The 14,797-nt window shown below is 33.4% G+C and overlaps 2 pseudogenes; one reads left to right on the top strand and one right to left on the bottom strand.

The window, feature by feature from the left end:
- The first annotated feature begins 1,549 nt into the window (after window positions 1-1,549).
- LOC107849244 lies at window positions 1,550-4,764 on the top strand (annotated as a pseudogene).
- A 4,753-nt stretch (window positions 4,765-9,517) lies between these two features.
- Window positions 9,518-14,797, bottom strand: part of LOC107849245 — a 223,357-nt pseudogene continuing 218,077 nt past the window's right edge.

Genomic DNA, 14,797 nt, shown 5'->3' with positions numbered 1-14,797 from the left:
GACATTTGAGCTTGAGAGTCAAGAATGAGTCCCATGATGTTTTATCGAAGCTTTTGATACTTGATATGATTTGATAAGCAAATGTACTTGATGATGAGAAAGATTATTTTGAGATTGAGTCGAGTTAGGAATCCACAAGTTGTTATGATTTACAGATGAGATATATATTTTTGATTTTGGTCTCTATGATAGACCCTTGAGTTGATTGAGGTAGATTTCCTAACGCATTCTGAGTTGAGTCTGGGAGGAGTATTTAGCACCGAGCGAGAAATATGGTATTTCCCCAAAAGTACGTGCCACCGTAGGATTGATATTGATAATTGTGGGCCAGAGGCCGAGAATGAGATTGTGATCACGTAGTTGAGGTTGTACTCCCTGGCAAGAGTATGACGCTCCCGCCAATGTAGGGTTCTCTCCTTAGGAGGGCAAAATGTTGGACTCTATGTGGCTCACATGGTTTATGTCAGTTATAAGAAAATTCCAAGTCCATAATAATTTAAGTTTCTTGAGTTACCGAGTCACTCTAAGTCATGAGTCAAAGAGTTTGAGTTGAGTCCAATGATTTATGAGATTTATGAAGCATGTGTTACTGTTGATGATTTATGAGAAACTATATTACAGTTTAATTCAAGCGAAGAGAGTCATTATTGTCAGCATGCATGGTTTTATTTTACATTTATGATATTATTTAAAAATGTTGCATACACCCCTACATACTCAGTACATTCCTAAAGTACTGACCCCCATATATTCCTATGTGCTACGGTGTCTTATAATATAGGTATAAGTTGTAGCACAGATACCGCATTCAGTCAGTTTGTAGCTTCCAGTCAGTAGGTGGTGAGTCCTTTTGATTCAAGGGCTTGAGTTAGTTATACAGTTCGAGAAGTATTGTATTTTCTTATTTTAGTCGTATTGAGCTTGGATAGTTGAGAGTCATGACCCAGCTATCTAAAGTCAGTACCAGTAGAGACTTCATAGACAGTCAGTAGAAGTTGATGTATTCAGTTTCAGTTTTATTTTGTAAAAGTAGAGTTGTAATCTTGTAAAGTTCATATTTGTATTGATCAAGTTCAGAGAAGTGTGCTGTTTTCTCTAATTTTATATAGATTTAAGCATTTTATTCAGTCGCTTATGAGTTATGACAGTAGGAGGGTTAGCTTGGGGTCACTTGTGCCCCTAAGCACCGTGTGACATCTCGGGACCCAATTTCGAGGCGTTACCCAATACAAAACAGTTATCTCTACTTGGTCCTATTCAATATATACAAAATGCACTAGAACTAGAATTTAGAACTATACCGTTCTCGTAATCAAGAGAAATTACATATAATCTAGTGCTACAATCGGGAAATTGTATGCCATAGACCCAAATATAGGTGGCTTTTAATATTTGACCCTAAATAAGAATGTCTTTGAAGAACAGCCTTCCTTACTTTTTTAATATACTAAAAGTACCATCTTACCCCTCTAATGAGTCTCTTCATTCCTTAAGAATTCCATAATCCATCCAAATTTCAAAACAAAAAAAAAATTAATCACAAAAAATCATGGGTGGTGGATGAGCATTCAGAGTAGCGGCGAAAGTCGCTGGAGTCACCGTCGCAAATAACGAATTCCCTTCCGTTACATCGGAGCATCCAGTTTACATCGCCGCACGTAACGTCATCCGTCTGGTGTCTATTTTCTCTATATCGTTGTCATCAGAAGATGTGAAGTTCGATGTTGCCACAATGATTAACGACGGAGGCGGAGAAGGATTATCTGATGTGTCGCCGATGCAAAAAGTGATGGCGGAGTTTGATGATTGGGAGATGGCTGGTGGAGAGGAGAAAATGATGGTTAGTTTTGGTGAATCGTTACCGAGAGTTTTGTTTAGTGGTGCTCCGTCTCATCAGGAAGCTACTGAAGCTACTTCTGATCTCAAACACGCTATTGAAAAGTACGTGATTTACTGTGCTATTGCAATTTATAGTACTTTATGTATAGTTTTTGTATATAATATCTATATTTTATGTATACAATAGTGAATTAATTAAATTCAATTTAGGTTAGAAGATTAGTCAGATTGTTTCTCATTAAACAAAATGTGATAAGTGAACAGATGGAGTAGCATTATATCTAACTTCTGTAATTTAGTTTTTTAGTGTAACTTATACATCAAATATGATAATTTTATATTTGAAATAGTGAATTAATATTATTCAGTTTAGTTTCGAAGATTGGTTAAATTGATTCTCGTGAAATGAAATGTGACAAGTAAAATAGAGTGGAGGGAGTAGTATCTGTTGTTATTGTTGATTTTGAAGTATTTCTTTTGGTGTGTCTGTGTTTTATAATCATAGAAATTGAAGTCTTTTGTAAAACTTAATGGTGTTTGAGTGATTACTTAGTTGATTAATTCGATCGACTAATAAAGTTATAACTTTTAATGAACACGCCACTCAATTGTTTGCTCAATCAATTTTTATTCAGTAGAGTAAAATGGGACATGTTGCAACAAACTTTACAATGTTCAATTTAGTTTCAAAGATAAGTTAAATTTACTCTAGTGAAACGGAACATACTAAGTAAAAGTGAAGAGTGATCACTCAGTTGATTGATTTAATTGACGAATAAAGTTATAATTTTAATGAACATGCTTTCTTAATTGTCTCCCCAAGAAAAATTTTGCTAATTAGGATAATAAGGGATGTGTTGTACTTGCAAACTTGCAATGTTCGATTTGATGTTGCCTCATTTTAATGTAACTTGGATTAGCCCAATATGAACTAAACTTTTAAAAAGAAGCTACCTCTTAAAACTCACAGCAAATAAGCACCATGGGAGTTCATTTATATCAATCGCAAGGAGTTGAGGCATTTTTGCTGTTAAGGGCTATTGGATTAATTCAAAAAAAATGGGTATTTTCAACTTAGTGTCATAAAATATATAGTTGGGTGACATTGTCAGAGTCCAAATACATTTTTTATGTGATAGTGTCAGTGAAGATAGAAACTTAAGTTTTGGACTTGCAATATATGAAGGAGATAATGAAAATGTTCTTGCCTATTTGGTTGTTGTTCTGTTCTTAATATTGGAGTGTTTAGTCTTTTCGTAATACTTTCATCAACATTTAATCTTTAGCCGCCAGAAGGCTTACGTCTGGGATTCAAAAGGCTATTGAACGTTGGTTGCGGTATATACTTCTCAATGTTACTCTGCGTACAAATGTTTATCTGTTCTAATAGATGATGTGAACGACTACTCACATAGTGTCAATTATAAACTCTTCTTAAATTTACAGGGTATATTTGTCTGGATCTGCTAATAAAGATGGTGGATCTTGTGTATCCGGTTCGAGCTTATCACCCCACTCCAAAGCTTGTGTTGTCAGCGAGACTATAGTCATAAAGTTTGCACTGAAACATGCTATACAGGCATTTAGGTTTCTAAATGAAACTCCTGCCGCTCAGGTTTTCTTCTTTGTCATTTATGTTTACATGTTCTCTTGGTTTTCATATTCTATGTAGTGTTGTATGTTCATGTATTTGAAACTGGATATATCAATTTTTTCTTTTAATACTTTAGTATAAATCCTTAGTAGGGGTGAGGAGCGGATATGAATATGTTCAATTTGAACAAGTGAGAAGATCCAGTTAACAAAAACTGAACTAAATATTATAGTTGCAACATAAAAAGTGGAACTACTGTATAATAAGCTGTTCCTTAATCCACTTGTGGCATCTCCTCAAACAAAGACTATTTTTTTTGGAATTGCGAGTGACTGTGAGAATTTAGAACTCTTCTTCCTTGTGAGTTTGCAGCGTGGTTTGCCTTATTTGATTTTTCTTTAGGTACCGTTTTCTAGATATTGACATCTGTAGAGGAGATATATCTGAGTTGAGTCCAATACTGATCTGTAACATAGTTAGATTTCAAGATAATCTTTGTGGTGTCAAGTGTATAGTCCACTATTATATCCAATTCTATTGTTTGGCGGATGGATGGTGTCATTAGCTTTCTTCATTCACATTTTAGCTTGAGGCATGAGCATGAAGTGGGTTAGATGGATTAGGCGTTTCAGATCTAAAAGTCCTTTGAAATAATTATTTATCCATATTCTTGGATTTAATGATGTTGCATCCCAGTGGATACTCCTAATAACTTGATGAGATCTTAAGAGTGTGGTCTTAGTAGTGTCTGGGGGTTACGAGTGTGCCAGATTTGCTAATGTTGATTCTATTCCCCCCCCTTAGAGTGTTGTTGCTTCAATTGCTTGTGACTCAAATGTGTGAAATTCGATAATGCAAAATCCAGTCCTTCAAGAATTCCTCAACTCACAGAAAACTAGTGAGAAATCTATGTCCTTGATTCTACTCAAATATTTCATAATGGTCAAGCTTCTTACTACAATACCATTTTCACAGGTGCATCATTCCCAAACTAAGATCACAAGATAGATGAATCCATTGCTGATGCTGATTCCTTTTCTTAGTCATCTCGAAGGAGTACGTCTTTCAAATCTGAGGCAGAAGAATCTAAATTCGGGAACTCTTTTACAGGCGTTTTGTAGAATGTTACACGAACAGTGACACAAATAGTGGTTGATATGATGAACAACTTGTCAGATTTCTTCAACAATCTCTTTGGAGGCAATAAGGTTTTCTTTAATGCTGATGGAAGTGCTAAATTAGGTGCTGTGGAGACGACATTGGGAGCATCTTTCATGGGCTTGGCAGTCATGGTTATGATGGTGGTTGTCTCAAAACGCAGTCAATCATGATGTCTTCATAGTTATTGCTATTTGAATTCGTCGAATTTATATGACCAAGTGTTATAGTTTCTTCTAAAATAGGTATTGAGGGTTTTGTCGGGAGGGGGGGGGGGCGGTTTGGCGGTGCAGGGCTGTCAATGACTTGTTGAAGAGATTTTTAAATAAAATAAAGTCATTATAGACAATGCTTATGTCTTAGTTTCTTGGTTTTGTCCTCTAAATACAACAAAGTTAGATTTGTTATAGACATTATATACTTTGGGTACTTGTTACAGACACAAAATCCTCTGATTTGTCAACTTTCTTCGTCATTGGCATCATGTTAATAAATTTATCCTTTAAGTAAATTAGTTTTGATGGCAACGATAACATCTGTCATCTCCATAGTTTTGAAAATTTTCATCGTGATGTTAATTCTCTTCTCCTTGGATTGAAGAACATCGCGTGTCCGTATGTTGTGTGCGCGCGCTAGGTTGTACAAGTAATACATCTTCCTAAGAATTTATACTGCCAACACTAGGCTACTACAACAGTTCAGTTTTGTGCCACATAAAGGTATAGTTTGTTCCTTTAATGCTATATATTTGAACTTTTCCATGGAAGATATTTTGGTACTATTGAAGTTACATAAACTGAACTTGGGGAGAAGAGAACAAACATCAAATGCTTAATTTCCTTTGAATCTATTGTATTCTATTGAACTATTGCATTCAAATATGTGCTGTATTATAAACTATGAAGCTAAGTTACAGAGATCAAATTATACAAGTATTTTATGGTACATATTGTACAAACAATGACAGTTGAACCACCTTTGATGTCTAAGTCTAGTCTCTAGGGCAAGTGTTGTAGATCATCTGTCGAATCATTACAGAATAAGCTAGTGTCAACTCTTGCCCATGAGGCATAACTTGTTCCTTTGGGGTCTAAAAATCATGCCTCTTGGACAAGACTTATAAATTATCTACCAAATCATCACACACTAATCTAGTATCAACACTTGTTCATGGGACATAACTTGTTCATTTGTTGTATTAAGATTTACCTCTAGGGCACGAGCTCCAGATCATCTGCCAAGTTATTACATGCTAAGTTAGTGTCAACTCTTGCCCATAGGGCATAACTTTTTTCTTTGGGGCTTAAGTCTTGCCTCTAGGTCAAGTGTTGTATATCATCTGCCGAATTATTGCAGAATAAGCTAGTGTTAACTTTTTCCCATGGGGTACAACTTGTTCTGCATTTTGCCTTGAAGGCAAATTTTAAAGTGTATCCCGTAGAATTATTCACATCACATCTCTTGGGGGTGTATTCCTTCCCCGAATCCTGTTAATATGATATATTTTTACACATCAATATATAAGAAAATTTAACATGCTAAATAATTTTTATAAGCAATCAATAAGAAGGTATTGAGTTAAATACTTCACCACAAGTTAAAAATTCATATAAATAAGAAGACATTCGTGATTGAAAGTCAAAAGTACTTGTTACTAACTAAAATAGGGATAAAAAAATCCTATTATAACTGTTATTTTGATCCAATTTCTCAGATAAAAAGTAAAACTAATCATGTTTTCTTATTTTTCTTTCTGTATCTTCTTGCATATGGATGAAGGATAGAAGTATAGTGATAATTTGACCCTATTTAAAGCAGATCCTGATTGACCTGGGTTTTCCTTACAAGTTTATTGGATGGGTGAAGCATTGTGTGACCACTAATAGATTAGTGAAGTGGAATATTCAGATTAACCTTGGGTGTATTTTGTGCAAGCAAGTTAATGGCTGAGTAATTACTAATTATTGGTTAGAAGGTGCTTGTGATCAGCTAGGGACTAAAAATACATATACTTGTTATACATATACTTATTATGTGTAGTTCAGAATGTGCTTGTAATCAGCTAGGCACCAAAAATACATATACTTGTTTATGTGTAGTTCAGAAAGTCTTATGCTAAAGAGAAGTTGCTTGTGATCAGCTAGGCACCAAAAATACATATAATTGTTATGTGTAGTTTAGAAGTGAGATGGAATATATACATTTGTCTTGTGAACCAGACGATCTACGATGTTCATTACTGTTAATGCCAGCTCTTCATAGTCTTTCTGTAAAAGAAAATCAACAAAGCTTATTCTGCAAGTTGAAAGAAGTTACAAAGCATAAACCAGCTAAAGATATTAAGAAATGGAACCATGCTTTGTCATCGTTGGATTTGCAGGTGTCTTCTCTAGCTGCAATTCTTATCCAAAAGTTCTCGTTGAAAGCGAGAACATTCTCCACAACTAGCTGCGGCAGCTGCAACCATAATAGAAGGATAAAGGTTCACTTTCATCAATGTAGATCAAAGCTCAGATAGAGAAATTATCCCAATTTTATGACTAGTATAGCTATCTATTTCATTGATCGTTAAGGGTATCACTGCATGTATAGATTCATAACAATAAAGAGCTTATAATGAAAATCAAACCTATAATCCACCAAATTAAACTACACAAGAACAAAAGCTACACAGGTTGATCCTAACTAGGTATACTGTATTGGAAGGGAGGGCTTGACCTGCATTCCCCAACTTAGAGACAAACAAATTAATTTATTTAAGAGAGCTAGCAATCATATCAGCAACATCTAGATTGACTACAACATTGCCATGTGCTTTATGAAGTGACAAAAAATTGCATGCAATAGAATGTAGGTAGATGAAGAGAAGTGAAACTTGAAACTTTTGTAGGTACACAGTAACCATCAAGTAATTATTCTGGTTTTCATCAAGTAATTATTGGTCTTACTGCGATGATATTTTACAAGTATACATCTGATGATGGAATTACCTTTCTACCTATGGTTCTTATTAGTCATTACTCTAAAGTAAATTATTGGTTCACACTTCACAACATCAAATGCAGTATGGAAGAGGTTGCTTTGCTAGCTAAATAGTACTCAACCACTATCTGCTATATGAGTTGCAATGTGTGATTGGATTAAGCAGAGAATTAAAGGCAAGAGACACATAACCCAAGTATGGAAGCTGGTATATACTGGATTTATATATGCAGTTTGACATGAGATAAATGCAATGCTGTCCAACAAACTGAGACAACTAGAGAAGCTTGCAAGAAAGGTAGCTTTGTAGTTTGTGTTCGAGCTATAGAAACAATCAAACTTACTTTTGTACCACCTTGACCTTATACGTTTGGTCTTCCCAAAAAATATTGCGATCAATGTTAACTCCTATATTAACAACCTTTCCCTCTAAAACCAAACCCTTACAACTACTCAAACACAATTATAATCGCAATAACAAACTTCTCACAACCTGTTCGACACAATTCCTCATCATCTTCTAATACTAATTATTCCATAAGTTTGAAATACTTGGAACTAATTTCTTGTACCACCTTGACCTTATACATTTGGCCGTCCCAAAATATGTTGCGATCAACGTTAACTCCCATATTAACGGTATTTCCCTCCAAGACTGACCCTCCCCAACTACTCAAACATAATTTTAACCACAATAAAAAACTCCCCATAACCTGTTCGATGCAATTCCTCAATGATAAATATGTTACTACAACAATAGCATATCCCAACTTCAGCTTACGTTCACCTCCCCAAAAGTTAAATCAATATGCTAATTATATAACGAGATAAAATTACCACAATGCATCAATAAGCTAAAATTACCACAATAAATTTGGATGATGAAATTCATACCTGAAGAACCCTTACGGCTAAACTCGACTGTGAATGTTTGAAAGTCGATTATGGAATTTGGAAGAAAGAGATATAATAGCGAATCTTTTGGAGCTCGATTATGGAATTTGGAAGAAACGGGTTATTCTCAAATATAAGCTGAAGTTGGAAGAAAGAGATTTAACAGCTTGTAGGAGGGTGTTTTCATCCAAGAAAATATGCCTTAACAAGTTAAGGCTATTTTAACAAAACCTTTTTATTTGGGGCTAAAATTTGAAAGACACCCTAATTTGGGTCTATATTTGAGAATAAACCTGCTACAATTATTCTGATGGTTTGTGCAAATTTCCATCTATGATTGTGAACTAGAACTTTAACTTATAAGAATCGATGATTTAGTCTTCCTTGTATAAGCTAAACTCTATACACCAAATCATCTACTATATAAGTTGATGACACATACATGACAATGATTTATTTGATAAAATGATTGATTGAACTGAATAATAAATAAAGAAATAATTATTCAATAAATAATACTACATTAAAATTGCACGATTTATAGTATATCCTAACATGATTAGTGTTGGAATCTTGGAACCAACCTCGTAAATAAGGAGGTAAGGCAGTTTTTTATTATTCGCTTTTCCCAAGTCACCTGAACAGGAAGCATGAAGCCTTATACATTAAGGTTCGCTTTTATTGGGCATGTGAAAATCTAGCTAAAATTCTAAAGAGTGCTAAATGGCCATTAAACATACGTAACTCTTTGATTGGGCATTGAATTGTAGACTAACTAATGTATGTGAAATTCACTCACATATATTAAAAATTGACATTTTAAACTTACACATATATGTTATAACATAACATAACAATGTTCAATTCAAGCCAAATTGAAACTCACAACTTAATTCATTCTTATAGTGACAGGAACAATAATATTATTAGCTCGTTTTATTGTCCCCTTGAATATATACATACATACATACACAACGAGAATCAAGTACTTATTGTTTCACCATTAAGAACATTAACTTCAAAATACGAATGTTTCACCATTGAGAACATTAACTTCAAAATACGAATATGTGGTATTCTAATAGCAGCAGATCAAGCAAGAACTTTCAAATAGGAAGCATGTTCTTACTAGTCAAACATGCCTCGATGGTTTCTCCAATTGTCAAAAAGACCCTCCCTTCAATTTTCTTCAAAAAGTTGACCAACTTTAATTTGTGGATCACATCCCACCATGGGTTTACTAGTGACAACTGCAAAACAAAAATAAATAGAGAAAATAAAAAATAATATACTTTCATTAAGTGATTTATTAATTAGATAATTGAAAATAAAATATTCTGAATGCTATTCGAAATTCAAAAGAACTATGTGGAGGGGCTGTTCAACAACTCAAAAAAGCCATTTTTGCTCATGAAAAGTAAAATCGAAGCAAACTAGGTTCAATAGGAGAGTACTTTTAGAGTATTACTTTTTTTTTTCATGAATAATTGAAGAGGATTAGTTAGTAATCACCTGCATTCCATTTGATTCAAGCTCATTCAGTTCTTCAAGAGAAGCTATGCTGGATGTGTCAATGTTAAGAAAATCTACATCCATAAATATTTCAATGTCAATGAATATATAACAATGTCACAATTTTTCAAGAATTATATATAGCTAAACGTGCCGTTATAAATTACACGAACTAAGCTTTAGCTTGGATAGTACTTGACATGTCAAGAATAACTAGTTTCACCCTATCTTGATCACGATTTTCTATGGCACCTTCACCGTGTTCTTTTAGTGCTATGTTTAATATCCTGTATAATAAACAACAACAAACGTTCAATAGATATAAGACAAAAGATATCAAAAGAAGAATATACTCATGATAATAAAACTTGTTCGACTGCATATATGGGGAGTAGGGGTGTCAAATTATAATATACGCTCAAGCGTTCTGGATAACCCAAGTTATTCCATTTTTAAAAGTTTGGGCCAATTTAGGTAACCTAGATAACCCAAATAATTTAAAAAATGTTTATCAAAATATTGTAAATAATTTTTTGGGGTTTGCTTAGGATATAACACTAGTTTGATCAATTTGGTAATTACAAAAATAATAAAGACCAAAAAAAATTAATGAAAAATGACTTTGAATTGGACAAATTGAGTTATAGCCTATCGTTTAGCTCAATTTAACCTACACCCATCTTGACTAATTTTAGGAAGATTATATATATTATCCACTACTGTCTAAATTTTGTCCAATTTGCTTATTTGACAGTCATATGTAAGATGCTTATTTATAGTTTGAAGATATACCTTCCTGTAATGAAGTTTGCGTTCGCAAAGCAAAACAAAGAAGATTTGACTCTAACAATGAGAGCCCCACGAGTTGTTGAAGCTATTGGATATTGTTCCACATCCCCAAACAAATCACTTCCTGGAAGTCTTCCTAGTTTTTCTTTCCCTGGCTGAATTGAGTTCAGAATAATCTTTGCAAATGATATACCTACCTGAAATATTAAACATTCGAGATGCACATATTAGCCGAAAACTAAAACATAGATACACATATGTATCAATCATCAACCAAATACAAATTATTTCACAAATACACAAATACAAATATTAGCTTTGAAACTAAAACATAGATGTGCGGACACACACACACACACACACATATATATAATCAACCAAACATATATACACATATCAACTTTGACACATATGCTGCTCAAGAAACTCGATGAATAATTTTCTCTGTCGATTTAATTTGTACATGTCTATTTAATTTCATTTGAGAATTAAATACAATCTTGAAGGAAAAAAAGGAAAGAGATGTGTGTGTGTGGGGGGGGGGGGGAATGAGAGATGCGGGACAGAAAGGGGGAGAGATTTGTTATAAAATCCTAAGTATAGCTATGTTAGGTAATATTTTATAACTATAGCTATGTATTACAAGTAGGGGTGTACATAGGTCGGGTTGGTTTGGTTTTTTATTAAAATATAACCAAACCAATAATGTCGGTTTTCTAAATCTATAAACCAAATCAAATCAATATACAATTGGTTTTTTAATTTTGGTTTTAGTTGGGTTTTTTCGGTTTTTCAGTTTTCTTGGCTTTTTTATAATTATAATGTGATTGAAGAAAAAAATGTTTTCACTAAAAAGATAAAAAAAAACAATGGTCACAGAGTAGTTCCAATAAAAATTAAGTTGGCAAATTATTAAGACGTCTAAACTACTATCTCTCAAAGTAATATTATGTGGATACCCAAATAGTTCAATTTCTAAGTCACTAGTCATAATAGCTTGTCTGAAAGTTCCCTTCACATAAAATGTGAGCATACAAAAGAACGAAGAATTAGAGACAACTTATAAAAAACTTAACTGCATAAAGTAATTAATTATAACATAATTCCATAAAAAAAAAGAGAGAGAAACAAACCTAAATCACAACTTGACGAATGAGAAAAATAAGATGAAAGTAAGATGAGGAAATAATGAGAACTCTCTGAAAACTTGGAAAGTAAAATGTAAAAAGTGAAGCAATTAAAGAGTTTTAGGTTTTTATATTAATATTGACCTTTGTATTAATTTGTTATTAATGAAAAAATACTATAATTAAAGGCCCAAGAATATATATCTATTTTCTGAATATACAAAAATAATAAAAGTAATTAGAAAGTAGATTATAAATATTATTTTTTTACGTATAAAAATAAATTATATATGTATTTGTTTGGTTCGGTTTGGGTTCGGTTTGATTTTATTTTTGCTAGCTAATACCAAACCAAACCAAGAATGATCGATTTTTTTTGCCAACACCAAATCAATCAAACCAAACCATAAGTCAGGTTTTTTCCTCGGTTTGATTTGATTCATCGATTCGGTTTGACTTAACGGTCTGGTTTGTACACCCCTAATTACAAGTATTACTATGTTTGCTTCGGTAAATAAATTTTCCTTAACTTTATACATAACAAAATAATGTTTTGATTTTACTTATGTAGGATTTAATATATACATAAATAATTTAGCTCTTAACCAGGTTCCGAACGATCCCTAAATGTATCATATTGTATATCAGACGAACAACTAATACTTTTCCCTAAATACAAACATGTTAACATTTAAGAAGAAGATTAAAAGATTAAAAAACAGTTACATACCGCGAGGAGGAGGCCAATCTCGACAGATACAAAAAGGTCACCAAGAAATGCAGTAGCACAAGCAAGAAAATCCATCTTGTCTACTTTCCATATGTATTTAGCTTCACTTAAGTTGATAAGCCCAGGCAAAACAGAGATAATAATGGAAGCCAAAATGGATATTGGTGTGAAGTACAATAGCCTACTAAAAAATTCAAGTGATATTAGGACGGTTACAACCATCACTATGTTGGACACTGCTGTTTCACAACCAACACTGACGTTCACTGCTGTTCTTGAGAATGACCCTGCATTTAGTATGTTTTCAATCATAAGATTTATGCCATTCTCAACTATATATACTGAAAAAAATAAAAAATTATCAAAAGGTTCGAGCCCAATTTATTTAATTTCGAAAGGTCAATTATATGGGAAAAATCAAGCTTAGTAGAAGGACAGACCAGGCCGTAACACTTGGCAAAATCAAGATGGGGGAATGCAGGCCGAAGCCCAAAATATTAGGTGGGGTCTGTTAGAATGTGGAGCGAAAAGAGAAGAGAAAAGATAGAGTTTCAGTAGTAGCTTTCATTCATTTATTCATACATTCATACATACATAGTCAACATCTTACAAAAGACTACACTTATAAGCTACATGAGTTTTACAAGACATACTTCATAAGTCTTACAAGACACACTACTCAAAATAAGGACTACCATTTAATTTTAAAATAAACTAAACATAATAATAAAAGAAACTATTAAACAAAAGACCATCAAGAAAAGATCTCATATTCTAACAGGATCGTCCTTAGTGAAACCTAAGGTAAATTGGCATATACCCGTATATCATGGCTCTGTAATCGGATAGACAATGAGACCTTTACCCAGGGAAGAAAATCTTTCAACTGGACATCATCGTGATGATTCTTAGGTAGATTAACAATCAATCTTGAGCCTTGAACCAATTTGCCCTTAATCAACCTCAAGAGAGATGTCAGAGCATAGGCACATGCTACTACATAGCTTTTTCGACACTAAGCATACAATTATTTTACATTGATCTGATGTTTCAACTTTTTTGGTTTATATAGGAGGCTCTTAGAAGTGTAAAAGACATTAAAAAATCTCACAAAGAAAGAAATTAGTATTTCAGTGTTTTACATAGAATTTTCATGGGGGAACTGGCTCAAAATCTTCCCCTTACTTGTATTTTCTTTTAAATAACCTATATTTTTGTATAGGTACGCCACCTTGGCCCTTCATCCTAGAAAGAAAATTGATCGATCTTAATTCACTTACTTTTAATCCATTTATATAAATTTCACTGTTAATTAAAATGATGTTTTTTTAACATTGATATCTATGGCTTTATGGTAACCATGTAAAGTACCATTAACCAACAAAGAATGCACCTAAGGAGACCTCACCTTCTTAACCACACCAAGTAGTAGAGGAGGTGAGTCTCAAGTAACATCTATTTACAATTCCATCTACTCTCTAAAAAAAAACAAGACCTTAAATGGAAAGAATCCTGTTTATAAACTCCCTACTCCTATGTGCCTTCTTTTAAGTATTTATCATTTCTATCCCATGTACTATCTCCTCTTTAATCTGCTTAGCAGTGTCATTAGCTTGTAATCTTCTTTGCTGGAATAACTCCTGGCCTCTTGCTCTCTAAATGTGGTAAATTATGGTACCAAACATAGTTTCTACCACTTTTTTCTTGATTTTAGGCCAATACTTGTTCTGAATATCCTGTAACATATGTCGTAGCTTTCCCTGATAAATCTAGACATATGCACACAACATAGGATCTTCATTTATCTTCTTAAACCATATACACTCTACAAGCAGGTGTAAAATGGTCTTCATGGTTTGTCTATCACAAAGACAACATAAATGATCTAATACATCCATAATTAATCTGATATCCTTTCTTTAGTAAGTAACCTTTCCTTCTCCGCTAACCACAACATCACGCCGTACCTTGGTTGTGCTACTGTAGTCCAAATAAGTTTTGTAGTATTCAACTTTGGTTGTGTCCTAATTAGCTACAGATAACTACATGTAATGGAGTAAGAGCCATTTGCAGTTAGCTTGTACACATTCCAGTATACCAAGCTTTCATACCCTCATTTAAAGAAGTCAACTTCCTACAGTACCAACTACTATCTTGAGGTGCTTTGTGATC

Source organism: Capsicum annuum, chromosome 12, assembly GCF_002878395.1.
Source record: "Capsicum annuum cultivar UCD-10X-F1 chromosome 12, UCD10Xv1.1, whole genome shotgun sequence".
NCBI lineage: Eukaryota > Viridiplantae > Streptophyta > Magnoliopsida > Solanales > Solanaceae > Capsicum > Capsicum annuum.
The sequence above is the reverse complement of the archived record's forward strand: the minus strand, read 5'-3'. Positions and strand labels throughout refer to the sequence as shown.